We start from the raw sequence: 16,769 nt of genomic DNA on the forward strand, positions 1-16,769 counted from the left end.
CACCACCATTCACACTGTTTGATGTCGAGTTTGTAGCCCCTTTATAACCGAACCTGCGAGAACCCATTCGTTTGGAGAGCACCATCTTGTGAATGAGAAGTGACAGAATTCTCTCCACTCCTGGGGTGGTTGCAGCTCCAACTGCACACAAGAAACTCCATGCCATCCACAGTAAAGCAGCTTGCTTGACTAACACCTTTCCTTAAATATGCACCATCTCCGCACCTGTCACAGCAATGGATACAAAATGCCCTGCAGCAACTCGTCAGGCCTGCTGAATCAGAGGGGATCGGAGTACCACTGCCTGCGAGTCCTTCTCTACATCACACAACATCCTGACCTGGAATTATATCCTTTTCTTTCACTGGGTCAAAGTCCTGGAGCTCCCTCCCTAACAACACTGTGGACGCAACTACATCACGTGGACTGCAGCACTTTAAGAAGCCTACTCCAGCAATGAGGAGTACTGTGTGGATGGGCACAAGTGCTGGCCCAGCCTGCAATATATGCATGTAATAAACAAATCAGATAAACACATCTTCAAAACCAATGGACAGTTACAGTAATTCAGGAGGACATGATTTGGAGATGCTGGTGTTGGACTGGGGTGTACAAAATTCAGGGGGGAGTACCTTTTAGTGATAGTGTGTGCTCAGGCTTTATGGGGTTGAGGTGGGAGGGGGTTGAATTTTGGGGTAGAGGCTTTGTGTCCAAGTTTTTACAGTGCATTTACCAAAAGCCCCACTGCTTTGTTACATCGGAGGAGGAAAGAGCTGGATGTAGGGGATGGGCTACTCAGTACTCAACTCAGCAATGGATTAGATATCAGCAGCTTTCGAAACTTAATGGTCAGTGGTACGTCAACGCACAAGCTTCTGATTGAATTGAATTAAATTTATTGTCATGTGTACCGAGGCACGGTGCAAAGCTTTGTCTTGCAAGTAATACAGGCAGACCACAGAGTTAAATAGCATAGACAAGTAAATATTAGGTAAAAACAAGGACTGCAGATGCTGGAAACCAGAGTCTAGATAAGAGTGGTGCTGGAAAAGCACAGCAGGTCAGGCAGCATCCGAGGAGCAGGAAAATCGACGTTTCAGGCAAAAGCCCTTCATCAGGAATAGGGGGTAAACAGCAGCAAAATAAAAACACAGCAAATGTTAAGAGTTTGTGAGTCCATTCAGTATTCTAACAACAGTAGGGTAGAAACTGTTTCGAAACCAGCTGGTGCGTGTATTCAGACTTCTGTACCTTCTCCCCAATGGTAGAGGTTGTAGAAAAACATTGCCAGGGTGGGATGGATCTTTGAGAATGTGGCCTTTCCTTGACAGCGGGCCTGGTAGATGGATTCTACAGATGGGAGATTGGCCTTCATGATTGTCTGGGCTGAGTTCACCACTCTCTGTAACCGTCTCTGATCTTGAATGGTATCAGCTGCCGTACATCCAGACAGAATGTGCATCTATAAATGTTGGCAAGGGTGTATTTGAAGGGGCATCTTTATGGCATCTAAATGTACTTTCTAACTTGTGTGTTTCTACGCAAAATCACATAATACATGAGGTTACATAAAGTACACAGCAGAGGCCTCACACATGCCTCCTCCCATCCCACTTAATCTTCTCTAAGCCATGTCACCATTAAGCTGATTTAAATGTCGTGAACATTATTGATGCTGCAGCTCTAAGATATGAATTCAAATGAAACTGGCTCAGAAATGGGACTAACCAATCCTAGCTAATGTTCTCTGCTCTGCAAGAGTATACCAGGTCCCATCCGCATAATGTTCTATTCATTCCACACATCCCCCCCACCCCCCCACCCCCCCACTCCAACCCTGTCTGTTTATCTAGCTTCTCCTTAAGCGTGTCTGTGTTTGTCGTCTCAACTACTTTGTGTAGGAGCGAGTTCCGCATACATATTAGTCACAAACCTTGTGTCAAACTGACAGCAAGGCTTAGAAAGCAGCTGAAGCTCCCACATACGAACCACACTCTTAGTAACATGGTTTCACCTGGATGAGGCATGGGGTTGATTTGAGTGGTAATTATCATCCTTCTCCCTCCTCTTTCCTCCCCCTTTCAGCTCCCGTGGCAGCCCACAAGTCCAAGACATTCCTCAGTACATTACGTGTGTGTGTGCGTGTGTTGTGGTAGGGGTGTTGTCTGGACATGAGAAGATATGATTCTCACAGAACAACCCTATTCTTGTCCCTCTTCACAAACTCTCCAACTGCACTGCAAGGAGTACGATTGAGAATTGAGGCATTCTCCCCTCCTCTCTGCTTCCAAACCCATCCCTCCAGAGTGGCACTCAGTGGAGGTAGGGTCTCCTTCCCAGTCAGGATCCACTGACTCAGCACAGGCCAGGTCTTCAATCAGTTTCTCGTTTGGTTGTTTTTTCCCTGTGTGTCACCGAGTTGTGGGTGGGGGAAGGAGGGAGTGAATTTCAGAAGCATTGGTTGACAGTGGCAGCAATAGACTTGCCAATTCATGTTATCATCACACTTTAATGCATTGATGGTCCTGCTGGCTGTTACAATAGTTGTGTAGAGTCAGAAAGGGAGGAGGAATAGTGAGAGAATTGTAAGGAGCCCGCAGAGACTGATGTCAATGCATGACAGTTAGCAGGGGTCAGTAAGGCTCTGGGGAATAGTGTCAGTTCATTGCTGACTTTTTAAGTTACTTGTAGAAATGATAAATGATGACAAGCGCTGTTGGGAGGGAGAGCAAGCTCAGAGGTCGCTATGTAAATGCAATGCTGTCACCACAGTGCCTAATGAGATCGACTCGTGCAATTAACTTTCTGTGGGTCTGCTGCTGTCCCTTTGGGTGGAACCTATAACAGGAGCAGGCTTCAGATTGGGAGATAAGGGATGGCAGGGGGAGCACAGGCACGCTAAACATGTTGAAATCTTACCAGGGTGTGAAAAGCATAAGTTGCTTGTTTAAAATTCCATGTTGTAAGGCCAGCAAGGAAGTCAGAAAGGAATTCCCGCTGCTGAGTTTTAATCGGCTTCAGCCATGGCTCTTTGACATTCCCAAAGTAGTGGGAAGTTTGATTTTTCTGTGAATAAGCTGTTTTCTCGATCTTTCTATCAGAGCTTTAGAAGATTCAACGCAGCTTTGGGAACCCTGAATCACAAGTTGATGAAGTAGGCAACTGGATGAGCACATGCACACTGAGGTCCATTTTCTAACTGCTGCAGGTACTCCAGTTCGTGCTAATTTGTTCTGATGCACTGGCTTAATTTTGGCATTAAGCAGAAACATGAAGAAAGATAGGGTCTGTTTTCCCCTTCCTGATCCTTTTCAGCCACAGCACAGAAGGAGAGTATTTAGGCCATCATTCCCACACTGACTGCCCTGATCCTTTTCCAGTTCTTGGCCCTTGGCTTGGAGCGTATGGCAAAGCAGGTGAATATCTACAAACCACTTCAATGTTACCAGAGCTTTCTTACTCAATCACCCTGTGAGTTCCAAACTCCACCTGCCTTTTCATGTGCCATTACATTGTCACTCCTCATAGATCTCACTCAAAAATGGACATTCATACAAGCTAGAGCTTTTGTTTCTTATTCACTTGTGGGCTGTGGGTATCACTGGCTGGACCAGCATTTATACCCCATCCTCATTCCTTTTGCGAAGGTGGATGTTGGCTATTGCATCTTTGGGCAGCACGGTGGCTTAGTGATGAGCACTGCTGCCTCACAGCACCAGGGATCCAGGTTCAATTCCAGCCCCAGGCAACTGTCTGTGTGGAATTTGCACGTTGTCCTGTGACTGCGTGCATTTCCTCTGGTTTCCTCCCACAGTCCAAAGACGTGTAGGTTAGTGGATTGCTATGGGAAATGCAGGGTTACAGGGATAGGTTTGGGGAGTGGGTCTGGGGTGCTGTTCAGAGAGTCAGTGTAGAGTTGCTGGGCCTAATGGCCTGCCCCCACACAGTGGGGATTCGATGATTTGATGATCTCTGGTAGGGAAGACAGGTTGGGGATTTTCACTGATGCCGCTATCAGGAAAGGTTAAAAATCACACAACACCAGGTTATAGTCCAACAGGTTTAATTGGAAGCACACTAGCTTTCGGAGCGATGCTCCTTCATCAGGTGATTGTCACCTGATGAAGGAGCGTCGCTCCGAAAGCTAGTGTGCTTCCAGTTAAATCTGTTGGACTATAAGCTGGTGTTGTATGATTTTTAACTTTGTACACCCCAGTCCAACACCGGCATCTCCAAATCAGGAAAGGTGTGTGTGTGTGTGTGTGTGTGTGTGTGTGTGTGTGTGTGTGTCTGTCTGTCTGATGTGTGATATAAAATTGCCATTGCAGTGTTGCTGGACAGATGCTTTTCTGTCGACATTGTACACAGCTGCATGGAGAGGTAATTGCTTTAAGGTTTTGTCCAGGAGTTAGTTTGGCTGTAATTTCCTCAGTGGGGCATTATGTGTCCATTACTGTAAGCAAGTATTGTAACAATATCCTTTGCACAAGATCAGAACAGTAACTAATGTAGGCAACACTTTTTCATGTTCATGTACTGGGCAATTGAGACCGAGTTTGAGGTAATTTAAAATGGATTAGGTAAGTATTCGAACAGCACGAATATGAGGGATACAAGAAAGTGATGTGATATCTGGGTAGATAATGCTGAAGAGATACCATGGAGGCAATGGAGCTGAATAGTAGTAATTTCTGTGATTTTGTAACAGTGATTGTACTAACTGCCTGGTGATACCTCACCTGTATTACACAAAATGGCTTGTACTGAATGATATAAGATATCAATGTTTCCTTTATTTTGGCTGTACCTATGGTGTAAGCAACTGTCAGAATCAGTAGAAACTCCGGAGAAGGAAGACTTGCATTTGATAACTACCTCAGGACATCCCGGAACACTTTACAACTGGTCTTTGTTACAAAACAGCAAATCCAGCACCCAATCTGCACACTGGAAAGTCCCACAGCAGCAATGAGATAATGACTAGATTATCTGTTGCTGGTCTTGGTTGAGGAAAGAGTATTCGCTAGGGTGCCAGGGAAATCCTCTGACGATCTTTTTTTTAAAAAGTGCCTTGGATTCTGGAAGTAAACCTGAGAATACTCCCCGTTCTGACGTTTCATCTGAATAACAGCATCTCCGACAATGCAGCATTCCCTCCAGCAGGGCTGAATTTGCCCAAATGGAAGAGTATGACAGAGGTCTCCTCTAACTTGTCCTTTTGACTTTGTATGTGGTCCTTAACCGGAAGGTTCACTTACAACAACTTGCATTTGCTTTGATGTCAGTATCTCATGGCTTTTCACAGAAACCCTATCAGGGCACGTAAAGAGATATTGGGACATGTAAATAGAAGGTTAGACAAAGAGATAAGCATGAAGGAATGTGCAAAGGGGGAGAGGGATGTAGAGAGATCTAGGGAGGGAATCCTGGTGCTTTTGCCCGAAGGCAACTGAAGATACAGCCACCAAAGGCAGAGTGTGGGAAATCAAGGATGCTGAAGAGACCAGAATTGGAGGATCACTTGGAGGGAAGGTTTCAGATCTGGATAGGGACGGGTGAGGCAACAGAGGGACTGAAAACAAGGATGGAGAATTTTTAAATTCAGGGGTGGGTGGACCAACACCCAGGTATATGTTACCTGGCACAGATGTGAATGGGACCTGTGCGATGAGCAGCAACTTAGACTAAGGCCAAATGTGGATGGAAACTGGGCAACACAGCAAAGACAGGCTCCTGAGTTCCCTTGATGCTCTGGTGCACCAAGTCGGTGCCCCCTGGAAGTCCCCACAACTTCAGGCTTAACAAGCCTCCCGCACCTTTGCAATCTCTGTATCAGTCACGAACATAGGACCATTGTGGGAATGCAGTGATAGCACAGTGAGGTCCACAACCCCTCGACCCTGTTACTCCCCAGGCAGAGGGCTTTGAAGTCAAATAACGCTGGCTGGCTGTTGGACTGTGGAGTGCTTCACAGTCAAACCTGCACCGAGCCATTCTATCGACAGCCAACCATGTGCACAGCCATTTCCTTGTCCCTGGCTAGACCATTAGCAGTGGCACCCCCCTCACTGAGAAGTGGCTCTGCCTCTCTCCAGTTCAATGGAATTGATGGCTTATTTGCCAAATCCCAACAACTTTTCTGATGGAGATTACCTACCTGAGGTGGAAACAGACTCAGAGCAATGCATCATTTTACAGGCTGCCACTAGTTACTAACGCTGGGGAGTAGAAAAAGCCCCAGTGAAGCATCAAATAAGACTTGTACACAAGTTCAACACATGGAGAGCAGTGATTAATTGATGTGTGGGTACGAATAGACTGTCTGATATTTATGCAGCATTGTGTACAATTAATCAAAATATGAATGACAGAGAGTCATGACTAAGCGATTGGACCCATCAGCTAAATTGACTCACTAAAGACATAAAAGCAAAACCCACTGACAATCAGGACCAACACCATCGACATTGCCATATATTTTAGCTTCTTGGACTCAACAATAAATCTGTTTTTTAAAAAATATTCTCTTTTGATTGAACATCAGGCTTGTGGTCTGGGGCATCATTCAGCGCTGATCAGATATTTTCAGAGACTAAAACATCCAAAAACTGGAGTCGGCAATTGTTTTACTTTCCATTACAACCCCGTGCTTCTTAAACATATGCAAAACTGGGGCAGGGGCATAACTTATGTCTGGTTTCAGAATGAGCCTGCACAGACGATGAACACATACTGTAGTTATTGGGATCATTCATCACAGTTTTTAATTTGGGAAATGCCAAATGTCCCCACCCTAACCCCCACCACTGTCCGACCAAATAGCTCATCTCAGTAGCAAACAATAACTGCACTGAGCTGTTATGTAATCCAGAGGAAAGAACAACTTGCGTTTATACAGCCTCTTTCACACCCACAGGGTGCCCCAGTTAAGTATGTTATACCTTATTTGAGAGCAGCAAGCTCCCACATGGAGGTGTCAAATGAATTGTCAGATGATCTGTTGTAAGTTCCTGGTAGATGATAAATAATGATCAGGCGTTGGATCAGCTATGATCTCATTCAACGGACGCGTGGATACAATGGGCCAATTTTTACTCCTCTTTCTTCTGTTCTGTAGGACAGTGTGAGAATGCCAGTCACTGCCACTACTCTTTAGAATGGTACCATCATATCCTCTCCAGCTACCCAAGAGCATAGGAGGAGCTTCCCTTTAGTTCCTGATCCATACCAGATCTGGGAGAGGGACTTGAACACACCACCTTGTCATTCAGCAGTGTGAAATGCTAGCCACGACATCAAGGCTTGACACTGGGTTTAACAAAGTTGAAAAGGATGGTGCTGGAAAAGCACAGCAGGTCAGGCAGCACCTGAGGAGCAGGAAACGTTTCGGGTATAAGCACGTTCCTGATGAAGGGTTTATGCCTGAAACATTGACTCTCCTGGTTCTCGGATGCTGCCTGACCTGCTGTGCTTCTCCAGCACCACACCCTTGTCAACTCTGAACCTCCAGCATCTGCAGTGCTCACTTTCTCCACTTTCTTTAACAAACACTCCCAACTTCAGTCAAATCACCCCTACTCCCCATTTTATCGTCTCCTGAAAGCACTGATTCCTCCCGATTTTCAGATTAGCAGCATGCATCCAAGTGGCTATTCATCAAGCGCACTACAGTCTTCATACAGGGAGAAGCTAAGGGGAGGGGGCATAAGAAGATAAGAGGGTGGGGCAGAGTCTCCCGGTTCTGTGATTCACCCCTTGCACTGCTGAAAGGTCAGCCTACAGGCTTGATCATGATTCACGTCTAAAGGGTAGCCAGTTGGGCCTGGGACTGGCTGTCTGCCAATAAAATTGGAAGCAAAAGTCAGCACCTCTGGGACAACTGGGAATGTGGAGGATGGATGAGGAGTTGGATCCAGAAATGCCTTTCATATTGACGACAGTAGAAGCCAGCACAGATGGGTCCAGTGAACACGGACTGTGTTAGTCACCTCCTTCTTTGAATTGAAAAGACAGCACGGTATTGCCTTGTTAGTTTTGTTTTACAACCTTAAGTTATTCAGATGCAAGCATATTTTACTTTTGTATTCCAATGTTGTCAGAAATACTGGACCACAAAAGCAGCTGGCTTCGCACTCAGGGACCATTGTAGCAATCAGACTGATTTACTTTCCCATTTTGTTTTTGATACGAAGACTAGATGGGAAGTTCCCAAAGGCATTTTAACCTGTTGTGTGTTCAACATCCTCTGCAGCTGTCAACATGTGTTTGCCATCAAATTGCATCTGCGCGAGGGGAAGGGAAAAGTGCCGGAAATTTCTAACGGTAAATATTATGGGGCAGAACTGGAGAAGCATCCAGGCTTGTCGCAGGTGCTTTTCTCCACATAGCCCAGCCCAGTTCCTAAAGAGAAGAGACAGGTGGTAGGTGTAGGTTAGAGCTCTCACCAGAACTGGAGAGCAAGTCAAACATTTCACTTAGATTCGGCTTTAGCCATCAGTACATTGGAATGTAGGAATTAGGAGCCAGAGTCAAAGAGCTGAAGTGTCTCTTCTCTCTTGACCACTTAACATGACCATGGCCGATCTTATCCTGGTCTCAACTCCACTCGCCTGTTCCCCATAGCCCTTTACCCCACTTTTCAGCAGAAACAAATCTATTTCTTCCTTGACGTTGTGGGTTGATCTGCTTCCACTGCACTCCGTGGCAGTGAGTCCCACAGATTCATAACCCCCTGAGAGAAGTAGTTTCTAATCATCCCAGTTTTGAGCCTATCTCCTCTCACTCTATATCTATGCCCTCTTGTTCAAGACTGTCCCATAATGGAGAATATCTGTTTGGCGTGCACCTTATCAATCCCCTTTAGTGTTTTACATACCTCAATCAGATCAGTACACATCAAGAAAACAAATTATTTGGTCATTGTCACATTGTTATTTTGGGATCTGCATCTCCACAAATTAGATTCCCTACAGTGTGGGGACAGGCACTTCAGCCCAACAAGTCCACACCGACCCTCCGAAGAGTAACCCACCCAGACCCATTTCCCTCTGACTAATGCACCTAACACTACAGGCAATTTAGAATGGGCAATTCACCTGACCTGCACATCTTTGGACTGTGGGAGGAAACCCACGCAGACACGGGGAGAATGTGCAAACTCCACATAGACAGTCGCCCAAGGCTGGAATCGAACCTGGGTCCCTGGTGCTGGTAGGCAACAGTGCTAACCACTGAGCCACGGAGAGAAATTAGTACCTATATTTCACTACTTCACATCAGGGATTGCACTTCAGAAGCACATAACTATTGAGTGCTCTGGGGCAGCTGAAAGATGCTACATAAATGCAAGCTATTTATTTTATTTTAAATTGGGAGATTTCTGAGATATATGCACAAATTCCACATTTGGCCATTCACCTACATGTTTAAACATTATGTCAGTACCTCCATCTGATGTAAAGTAAAAGGCAGGTAGTGGAGAATAGGCTGACTCTTAAAAACGTTCAAAACGCACTATGATCATCAGAAGAATCAAGCAAGTGTGCATTTGAGCCCTCCCAAATGAGGCTATTATCAGATGAATGGAAGCTCTCCATTAATTTGAAGTGAATTGGGCCACTTGGGGACCAGGAGCCTCGATATTTTAAGAAGTAGAGTCAAGAATCTTGCAGCATCCTTGTGCAGCATACCCTCAGCATGCCCTCCTGACAGCTCCCGGTGAATGACGCTGGTGAGAAATCACCCTCGTTTCTCAAATATAAATTTCATTAGCCATTAGATTCTTTGAGTCAGATGTAAGCAAATGCTTTTAATAAGCTTTCCTGGGGGAAATGGTGTTCAGAGCTAATTCAGACTAAAGCGCAAAATGATTAGGTTTGGTTGTAGGAGCAGGATTTATAAACTGCTACGATGCAACAATAAGGCAGCAATCTTTCCATCGTGCTCGGCAATTTTATAATGACAAATCATGGGCAATGCAAACATTGTGTCACAAGCTGTGTCAACTTTATACAGCCTTGTATAACCACTCAATAAATAAATACAGAGCATGAGAAGGCTGAATGTAGCTATAAATGCACGCCAATCAGTGTACTTGAGGATGCTTTTCTTGATGTATGGGTGTAATATATTGTTCAGCAATGTAAAGCAATTGCTTTAATTTTACAGAGAGAAAAAGGGATGGTCTTCATTTGCTCAGTGTGTAAATATACATGTGGTATGACTTGTACCTAGGTCACTGAGGGGTTAGTTGAGCCACTTAGTGCGAGGGATTAGTGTCACATCCCAGTTACCATAAGACCATAAGACATAGGAGTGGAAGTAAGGCCATTTAGCCCATCGAGTCCACTCCGCTGTTCAATCATGGCTGATGGGCATTTCAACTCCACTTACCAGCGTTCTCCCCGTAGTCCTTAATTCCTCGAGACAACAAGAATCTATCAATCTCTGCCTTGAAGACATTTAGCGTCCCGGCCTCCACTGCACTCCGTGGCAATGAATTCCACAGGCCCACCACTCTCAGGCTGAAGAAATGCCTCTGCATTTCTGTTCTAAATTGACCCCCTCTAATTCTAAGGCTGTGCCCACGGGTCCTAGTCTCCTCGCCTAACGGAAACAATTTCCTACCGTCCACCCTTTCCAAGCCATGTATTATCTTGTACGTCTCTATTAAGTCTCCCCTTAATCTTCTAAACTCCAATGAATACAATCCCAGGATCCTCAGCCGTTCCTCATATGTTAGACCATCCGTTCCATTCCAGGGATCATCCGTGTGAATCTCCGCTGGACACGTTCCAGTGCCAGTATGTCCTTCCTGAGGTGTGGGGACCAAAACTGGACACAGTACTCTAAATGGGGCCTAACCAGAGCTTTATAAAGTCTCAGTAGCACAGAGTGGAAGGGGCTTGATTACCTCACTTGGCTGGACGGCTGGTTTACAATGTAGAGTGATACCAATAGCATGGGTTCAATTCCTGCACCCCCGCTGAGATTACCATGAAGGATCATCCTTCCCAACCTGTCCCCTCACCTGAGGCTCTTCGCATTGTACATGTTTCCTGCCCAGGTAACAATCTAATTCCTTCCTGAATACCTCGGTACAACCTGCCTCCATCATGCAGCACACTCCACGTCTTAACCACCCATGGCATGAGGAAATCTTTCTTATTGTTTCCCTCACCAATTGCATTTAATCTTTACTTTCTCTTTCTTGATCCTTCTGGCAGAGCATTTGTGATTTTGAAATGTGAAACAGAAGCAGAAAATGTTACAAGTGCCTTGCAAGTTAGTCAAGACAGTGATAGAGAAGAAAATGCTTCTGGGCCTGACATTCTGTTATAATTTTCATTAGCAAAAGAAGAACTTTCATTTATATAGCAGCCTTCATGCCATGGGGGCATCCCAACTGATTTAGTTGGATTGGTACGGATTACTGTTGAAATGAAGTCAGCATCGTCCTGGCAGGCAGACAACCCACAGACAGTGCAATGACAGATGACAAGACATTCTATTTTAGTAATGTTGGATTGGAAGATAATTAGTGGCCAGGCCACCACAATTAATCCTCTTCAAATACTGCGTGTGGCAACTTTGATGTCCACTAGCAAGCAGAGGAGGAGCCTCGGTTTCAGTTGGAATCACAAAATGGCTTTTCTGACAGTGAAGAGCTGCCTCAGTGAAGTTGGACTTGCTTTGATACACAGTTTTTCATCACTGCCAGACTCCTACTGTCTTGCTTTTGGAGTTGCACTCTCCATTGTAGCAAACACAGCAAAACCTGAAGGTGCAGCATAGAGCTAGTGACCAGATAATGCTTTTTGTGATGATGATTGAGGGAGAGGTATTGACCATAAAGCAGACCATAACTCCCCACTGTTCTTTGATACTGCACTGTGTGGCCCAAGTCAGTTTGTGGAGCCTCAGTTTATTTTCTGATTTGAACCCATCGCCTATTCCCTCAAACAGGACCTTAAGTCAGATTGCCATTTGGTTCTGAGTTAGCTGAACAAAAGCCAACAAGACAGTGGGTGATATTTTAACAGACCACCCATGGGTTAAAGAGAAAGACATAAATTACATTACCTGACCCTTTGTGTTGTTATCCAGTGAGTCACATGTGGAAAGTGCCCTGGGTGAGGACATAATTGAATGTATCACTATAGAGTAGCCTTGCCCTGTCCGCTGTGTAGCTTCCTACACGGTGAATGGCCCCTTTAGTGAGGTAGGTAACAACAGCTGGTGTCTATCGAATTGTAAGGAGAAAATGAGGACTGCAGATGCTGGAAATCAGAGTCGAGAGTGGGTTGCTGGAAAAGCACAGCAGGCCAGGTAGTATCCGAAGAGCAGGAGAATCAACTTTTCGGGCAAAAGCTAATCCTACTGAGTTGGAACCTGGGAGGAAATCTGGGAAGTCTGAGCAAATGAAAGATCGTGTTTACACTCAATTGTCTGAAAAGGATTTTGTTTAACATTAGTGAACAGGAAGCAGCTGTTACCGTGAGTTAACCATTGACCTTCTGCCTTTCAGGCTGGGTTCGCCAGGCTAGTGGGTTGAAAGCCTGATGCTGGCTGTGAGATCTCTTCAGAGAATCTCAGTCCAGCTCCAAGGTACTTGAGACTTAATGCTGCATCACTTTTACTTGGAGTAGTCTCAAGGTGGCCAATGCAGGAACGGGGCTGGGGTGGGGGAAGCCATCACACTGTTACTGTGGTGAGTTTTCTTTCTTGACACAATGCTGTTCGAGAATGGAGGGGACTTTCCTCTGTATGTTGCTGCACTGTGTTTGACCTGAAATGTGCTCAACACTGAGACCTGAAATGGGAAGGGTTTATTACCCAGCAACATCCTTCATCTCGTCAAGCTCAATTTTGGAATAAAAATGGAAGTGTGTGCATTTTAATCAAAACGTCCTTAGCCCTTGAAGGAACTTTCATTCCATGAGTGTAGCCTGGATGTGAATCCTCCCAACCCATGGATAACCATCAGCATCAGCCTCCATCATGGTTAGAGGGTGGGTTAGCTAAGTTGGATGGATGGCTGTGACACAGACTGACACCAGGAGTGTGGGCTCAGTTCCCACACTGGCTGAGGTCACAGTGAAAGCAGTGTCTTTTCAACCTCCCTCCCCACCTTCCACTACCCACCACCCGAGATGTTGCCACCCTTGAGTTAATCTCACTACTGGTAGGCTTTCTCCTCCACAGTCTGTGCATGGGATCATACATCATTCCTGTCAGAAACAACTGGAGAAGACTGAGGGGAATGGCTCCTCTGAGCAGCTGTAGCAATCAGTGTCATTGCTCCTTCAGCTTCTTCCTCTCTCTGACCGCTCTGGTGCAATGACTGACAGTGACCCACAGTGAGCAGATTTTGTGAGAAGTTGTCCGCCATGCTTAGCAGTTGCCCTCTGACCTCTTGGGTTAGACATGGTGGTTTCAAATTCAAGTCCAGGATCCTGAGCACAAAAGCATGAGACTTCACTGGAGGAAGAAGGGAGTGCTGCAGTGTTGGAGGTATCAGATGAGAAGTTAAGCAGTGCTTCCTGGATTGTGCCAATCACCAGCTTCCGGAGTACCCCTGACTGCTCCCCACTCCCCGAGCTGTACCAGGTTGGTCTACCCACTTACCATGCCAATCATTACCATGCCGTGTCTGCAGTGCAGGCCAGAACTGGGGAGTACTTTCAGCTGTGCCCTTTGGCTGACCAGAAACTGAACTTTGTTTCATTTTATTTTTTGGCCAACAAATATGAGACTTTGATGAACTTAAAGTTTATATTTCAGATCTGCAGGGGAAGGTGCATCCACTATATGAACAAATAGCAAACCCACCAGTCAGCCATGATCTTATTGAATGGCAAAGCAAGCTGGAGGGGCTGAATAGCCTCTGCTTCTTCTTTGTATGTTTGTAAAGTTATCACACAGTGGCCTTTTTACCTCAATCTGTACTACATTTAATTTATTGATTCACAATCAAATCGAACCCCTCATTTGGTGCAGTCATCTGTCTGCTTGGTTTTTAAGGAATGATACACTAGACCAGACACATGGATTGTTACCTCAGAATGAAAATTGCCTGTGTATATGTAGGCTCATGTGAGATATGCAAAAAAAAAAACAAAAGTACAGTTGTCGGTTCTGTCTCCAAATGGAAAATATCATCATTCTACTCCCTTGCTATCATTTACATTGAAATTTTCTTATTAACAGCAACTGGCATTGATGAGAGTCAGTGTTTGCTCTGAGTGAACAAAGTAATCATTCCTTACTGCTTCATCCTGACCTGTTTTTCCTTCTGTTTAGTTGCTTTTGAAGATGCAGTGATTAATTTGTTAGTGAAATGAGGAGAAGTGGCAGCAGCCACCCGTGCCCCCACCCCTCACTAAAACACCGACGCACCTCGGAAGATGTACGTTCATCATTCGCCAATGATTCTGATCATCCAAGTTCTTCCTAATTGCGCCCATTTCTTTGGGTGTTTCTATCGCATGTCAGTCATAACACCATATGAAATAGGAACAGGAATGGGCCATTTAGCCCCTCAAGCCTGTTGTGCCATTCAGTAAGATCATGGTTGATCTGATACACCTCACATCCACTTTCCTGCCCTTTCACCATAACCCTTGATTTCCCAAATGATCACGGATCTAATTATCTCAACCTTAAATGTACACAGGGACTCTATCCCACAACTCTGTGTAAAGGAGTTCCAACAACACTCCACCCTCTCTCAGCCTTAAATTGGCACCCCTTAATTCTGAGACACCGATCTCTGATGTTAGACTTTGCCATAAAGCTTTCCCGTTACCTTTTAAGAATCCTGTGTATTTTAGTGAAATTGCCTCTCAATTTTCTAAACTCCAGTAAGTAGAGTGCCACCTTGTATAGCTTTTGCTCATACAGCCCACTGAACCAGGGATCATCAGAGTGGATCCTCCCTGAAATGCCTCCAATGAAATAAAATCTTGCCTTAAATAAGGGGACCAGAGCTGCTCACAGTACCCCAGGTGTGATCTCACCAACATCTTGTACAGTTGCAGTAGGACTTGGCTACTTCTAAAATTTCCATATTTACATGCTTCACGCCCGGCTCATGAGGAAAATGTTCAAGATCAGACAGCTGTACCGCACCATGTTTTAACATTCAGTTTTCATTTAAATTTCTCTACCCCTGCATCATCTTTATGCTCAGTGTAAGTGGCAGAGTCGTTGTTTTAAAATCGAGTTGCCAATGTACAGTGTCGGAAATGACACAGGGACTCAGAGTGTGGCTGTATCTTTGTTCCAGCAATAAGTCACATGACCTGGCAGGACACACTGGCGAATCACAGCAGTCATAAAGTCATAGTCCTCCACAGTCACCTCGCTCACGCCTTTGCGTGGATATTCTCAGCCAATACAGGCCACAGGATGGTTAGTCTTTCCGAGAAGGACCCCAGAGGTGGGCAGGCCCAATCAGGTAGCAGAAAAGACAAGGAGGAATGCTCTTCACCCAAAAAAAAGTACTCAAAAGCAAATATACTCTGTTTTTCTTCCCCTTTGTTCATGGAATGTGGGCCTTTCTGGCAAGGCCAGCACGAATTGCCCATTCCTATTGGGCAGTTGAGAGCCAAACACATTCCTCTGGGTATGTCAGCACATGTAGGCCAGACTGGGTAAGGATGGCGGATTTCCTTCCTTCAAGGTAATGGGCTATTACAGCAACAATCATCATCAAGCCAACCTTTCATTCCAGATTTCTATTGATTTCAAACTTCACCATCCATCAGCATCTGCTTCAAACTCATGTGCCCAGAACATTAACCTGGTGGGGTTGTAGATTACTAATCTGAGTGACATTTTCACTACAATTCTAGACAATGCTCTCTCTTTTCAGGCAGGTGTTTATGAGATTAACACTCTTGCGAGTAACAAGAGTGATGGTGAGTTATTAGCAGAGGCTGAGAGAAAGACTAACTTAATCTGCATCAATCATGTAACAAGAATTTAGCTTATCTAGTGCCTTTAATGTAATACTACGACATATTGGATTATTATAAAAGAAAACACAACACCTGAGCCACTTCGGGCGATGTTCGGTCAGGCGCCCAGAGATTTGAACAGAGGTAGTTTTTAAGGAGCATTTTAAAAGAGGATAGTGAGATGGAGAGGTGCAACAAGAGATCTCCAGAGTTCAGGGCCCAGGTGACTGAAGGCAGTGGCACCGATGGAGGATCAATTCAGATTAGACGAGCCCGGAATTAAAGGAGTACAGATAACTCGAGAGACCTGAGGCTGGAGGAGACATGGAGAAGCAAGGCCTTGGAAAGATTTCCAACCAAGGACAAGTATTTAAAAACAAGGCACATCTTTCAGGGAGCTAATGTAGTTTAGCTACCACCAAGAATGGTAGGGAATGGGATTTGATACGAGAGAGGCAACAGTTTATATAGAGGACAGTAATCATCTCAGGGTGAAATACAATATAATACCAAGGTTGCAAACAATTCACTTTAGTTTTGAACAGCTGACAGAGGGAGGGGTTGGTGGTCCCCAGTTAGGGAACCTTTCTTCGTGTTTATCACTCTGTCTCCAAGAACAGGTGAGAGGCTGGTAATTCTGCAGTGGGTAACTCAACTCGTAATTCCCTGAATTCCCCATCCATGGGCCCAGGGTAGGATTATGATGCGCTACTCAGTTACTTGGATGTGTGCAGCGCCAACAAGATTCAAGAAGCTCAACATCATCCAGGGAGAAACAGTCTGTTTGATTAGCATCCTGGTGCCAGCCTC

The 16,769-nt window shown here is 45.2% G+C and overlaps 1 protein-coding gene across 9 annotated transcripts in view; it reads left to right on the plus strand.

The window, feature by feature from the left end:
• gse1b (Gse1 coiled-coil protein b) overlaps nucleotides 1–16,769 on the plus strand; it is a 336,737-nt gene that overhangs the window by 144,764 nt on the left and 175,204 nt on the right. The gene's annotated exons all lie outside the window — the stretch shown is intronic.

This window comes from Hemiscyllium ocellatum, chromosome 17 (genome assembly GCF_020745735.1).
Source record: "Hemiscyllium ocellatum isolate sHemOce1 chromosome 17, sHemOce1.pat.X.cur, whole genome shotgun sequence".
Taxonomy (NCBI): Eukaryota; Metazoa; Chordata; class Chondrichthyes; order Orectolobiformes; family Hemiscylliidae; genus Hemiscyllium; species Hemiscyllium ocellatum.